The sequence below is a fragment of the Nycticebus coucang genome, chromosome 8 (genome assembly GCF_027406575.1).
Source record: "Nycticebus coucang isolate mNycCou1 chromosome 8, mNycCou1.pri, whole genome shotgun sequence".
NCBI lineage: Eukaryota > Metazoa > Chordata > Mammalia > Primates > Lorisidae > Nycticebus > Nycticebus coucang.
In genome coordinates, this window is record NC_069787.1 from 22,308,411 (window position 1) to 22,312,682 (window position 4,272).

A 4,272-nucleotide genomic window follows, 5' to 3' on the forward strand; every position below is an offset into this window, starting at 1 on the left:
CAAACTGCAACCAAAAAATAGCCGGGCGTTGTGGCGGGCACCTGTAGTCCCAGCTACTCAGGAGGCTGAGGCAAGAGAATCGCTTAAGCCCAGGAGTTGGAGGTTGCTGTGAGCTGTGTGAGGCCACGGCACTCTACCAAGGGCCATAAAGTGAGACTCTGTCTCTATAAAAAAAAAAAAAAAAAAAAAGAATAACAAAGGCCAAGAGACTCACCTTGCTACCATGGGCCTGCCAGGACCCAGACTGAGATCTCTGCAGGTGGTCTCCACTAACTTCCCCTGCCCCTTTATCAAGGCTGCTACCCTCAGATTCTACTAGAAGATAACAGAAAGAATAATAGAGTAATTTTCCTCCATACTGTAAGGCCTCAAAATGACCTATGTCGATGATGAGAATTTTTGTTATAATGTTGAGACTAGATCTTGGCCCAAATAGCCTGGTGGTTCTTTCCAGAAAAAATACCTACAAGAAGAAAAAGGGAGGCAAGACACACTGCTGCCTTTGTTTTGTTTCTGTCCCAAGTGACAGACAGCTGACTAGTCATCCCATCCTTAGGGACTGCGATACATTTCCCCATTCCCTTTCAACACATTCTTGCAGCTTTTACTTTAATCATTTAACTCAAACTCATTGGCATTTATTCGCCATCCAGGAGATATCATTAATTCTGGGAGAAGTGAGTTGCAGGAAACTAAAGATAATGTCACTGAAGAAGGTGAGACGCTTATGCAACCAAGCCTGTAATAGAACGGAATAAAAATAAAGTCAATGCTTGTCTCGGCAGCTCATACACTAAAATTGGAATGATACAGAGGTTAGCGTGGCCCCTACACAAGGATGGCACCCAAACTCATGAAGCGTTCCATAGTTTTCCTCTACCTCCAATGGGACTGAGATCTCCTGTAATGTCACACGGTGGCCGCTACTGATCTACTTCATCCAGTCTATAGGTTTGGAGGGTAAACCTTTCTCAACGTTTGCTGTTTACACAGCCGATTTTCCGTCAATAAGGCCTCATTATGACTTTAACAAATATTATCTTCCCACGTATCAGGAACTTTAGACATTTATTTTACATGGGAAAAGTTATTTTGGATAATAAAACAGAAACTTTTCCCGGAGTTGCAATTGATTCCACGTGGCTTCTTTTTCATGTTTCACGTGAGTTTTTAGAAGTGAAGCACAGTGAATTTGGTTTGTTAAATTGTGAAGGTGCTAAAATTACAAGAACGCACCACCTTAATAAAGGCAAGTTCTGTAAACTTACATTGCTATTTGTAAAGTTTTGCCTTCACAGCATTTCAGATGCCATTGGACTTCATGTCCCAGCCTAGCTTGGTGAGGGCTGTCACGATTTCCAAGTACCTGCACATGGGAAGTCGGAATGTGCAACAATATTTAAGCTATACTTGAGTTCCAAGTAGCAGCATTTAAGAAACCTCAACCACCAAGGTCATGTGACATTTCTGTACTGTTAAACTTCATTGTAATAAAATGAAAGCCAAATTTATGCCTTTTTATTCATAACCCAGCCTTGGACCAGAGCCTGAAAGGTTTGTACAGATGCATGCCCCAGTAAATGTCCATACAATAAAATTCATAGTTACCAATGCAAAAAAAAAAAAAAAAAAAAGGTTATCATGTGTGAAGTTTTTATCTTCTAGATTTAGCAATGCAGTCAAAGAAGTATTGAAATACTTTTGGAAGAAAACATATATTATAATTATACAATATAGACAGAAAGAGACAGAGTAAAGGAGATTTTATTTAATGATACCAAGAAACCTAGAACCCAGGAAATGTATACTGTAAAAAACAGCAATGACAGAATGATAGGGCCAGTTCTTAGAGACGATGACAGAAATATGTTGATTCTGAGCATGGGCACTGGTTTTTCATTAAATTCAAACAGACTTCTAGATTTAGATCAATGGCAAATTGGAGGAAAGTCAGAATTGGGAGATTAGTTTCTTAAAGTTATATTAATTATTATTGCCTTCAGTGACTGTAGGGCATTGTCTGTAACCACTTTAGCTCACACATTTTCTTTTTTTTCCCATTTAATGGGAGGAAACTTTCAGCAGAATAGCCAGCTACTATTATTTTTGCATTAATATCAATACTGATCATTGTGCTATAACTGCCGGCAGTTTTCACCTTCTAATAAATAATTTATAGTTATATTTTAATACAAGCAGTTATAAAGTACTTCTTACCGTTAAAACCCTACCAAATTATTTTCATTTATTTTGGAATGTTCTTCAGGATGAGAATTAAGATTGATCATAACGGTAGTTGTAAGCATTTTTTTGCTAACTCCTCCAGTTTTATCAGCACTGTATTTTTTTATGTCTCTACTCATACATTTCAAAATCACTTGTGGAGTACATGGAGATTTTTAAGTTAGTTTAAATTTTAAGATATTTTATGATACTTTGCTTTCAATGTAAAAATTATTGAACAGTATTAATTTTATATATTTTATCTATCTTAAATGTATCCTTATAAAAACTATGTGCTGGGGATATACTAAAATTTTGTAATGAGAACATTTGTGGACATAAAGTACTCACTATGAATATTGGGCTATTCTATTTTTCTATGGAAATTTGGTGAATTACATTTAATTGCTCTTCAAATATATAACTATAATTTTCTTGTTTTGTTTATAAAATGTAGTTGCATTACCCAGATAAATGCCATTTTTTATTTTGAGAAAAGTATTAGAATGGTTTTGTAGCTCCTACCATATTCCTAGAGAACTTTTTAAGCCCTCACTATTCTATTTTGACTAAATTTACTTGAACTGATTGATCTGAAAAATTACATTATTTTAATTTCCTAAAATCCATATGTTGTCTAATAACGCAAATACTTAAAATGTAAGAGCCTATCTCTCAGGCAGTACTAGAAAAATCTGTCATAAATATAATCATGCAAACTTTTTTGGTTAAATTTTTGTATGAAACACAAATATTAATGAGTTTATTCAGCATCTTTATAGGGAAGCAGAAAAACTGTTAAAATACCGGTGTTAGAGCCCTCAATTTCTGTTCAAATCTTTGCTCCACCCCTTATTAATTGTGTCACCTTCCTCAAGATATTGACACTTTTAATTTTAGCATCTTCATTTTCAAGATAATGAAAAAAATAGGAGCTAGTGTACATGGTTGTTGTGCCCTTTTAATGATATGTTGTATATAAGGTAACTGGTGCATAATTAATGCTCATTTAATGTTAGCTATTATCACAGAATTTAGCCAGCATCTAGCTATAGGAAAAGAAAACTGTCTCATAACTCACAATAAGGAGAACATATGCAAATTAATACATTTAAAATATAAATTGTCTTTATCTAGTAAAGACCATATAACAAAATACAAATTATTCAAAATGTAATTACTCAGTAACAATAACTTATTTCTCTTGTTTATTTAAGAGAAGTACTTTGATGGATAAATACATGATGGTTTATATATTCATTCTATTCTTGATGCAAATAGATGGCTTGCTGAATTCATCTATTGCTGGTGGAACACTCTCACACTTACCATCTGCGGGACACATGTATGCACTTCTATTGGGTTTATACCTGGGAGTGGAATTCCTGAGTCAGAGTTTTAGGGAACGTCTCTGTGAAACTGCATAGGCTGTATACTGCATTTACTTGGATAGACACTTTCAAAGGGGATATATATTAATAGAAACGGGATTAGTGATCCTGCATCTTTCAGATGGAAAAACAATGGCCTGTGTGGTAGAACTTACCAGGGTATCTAAGAAGTAGCAGCCATACATGTGGAATTAAAGTAGACTGAGTATCCACTGGGTGCTAGCCGCTGTGCTCAGGGGCCTAGGACAGAGTGGCGCAAGAACAGTACCACGACTGTGGCCTTCCTAGAGCACGAAATCCAGTTCAGAAAACAAATACAAAATAAGAGGTGAAGCTGATGAGTCTGTAATGGTAGAAGAGTTGAGAAGTCTGAATAAAAGGAACATGACCCTAAGACAGCATATAATGATATCATGTGTTCTAAACTGGGAGTTCAAAGAAGGCTTCTCTTACAAAGTTAAGCTGAAGCTGACCTTAAAGAAGAAAATAATAGTTAAATAGAAAAAGAGGAGGCAGAAGAGCCTCCCAGTTGTAAGAAATAGCTCGGCACAGAATCCTGATGGTGAAGAGAAGGGCTCTTCCAGCAGGACCTGGGGGAGGCGGTGAGCGATGAGTCTGCAGAGACAGCAACAGAGAGGCCACACCTGGCCTTCAGCCA

The 4,272-nt window shown here is 36.3% G+C and overlaps 1 non-coding gene across 1 annotated transcript; it reads left to right on the plus strand.

The window, feature by feature from the left end:
* Window positions 1–769: 769 nt before the first annotated feature.
* On the plus strand, window positions 770–873 carry LOC128592954 (U6 spliceosomal RNA). The gene has a single exon (XR_008382158.1). It is a non-coding gene; the product is annotated as a U6 spliceosomal RNA (small nuclear RNA).
* The last annotated feature ends 3,399 nt before the right edge of the window (window positions 874–4,272 follow it).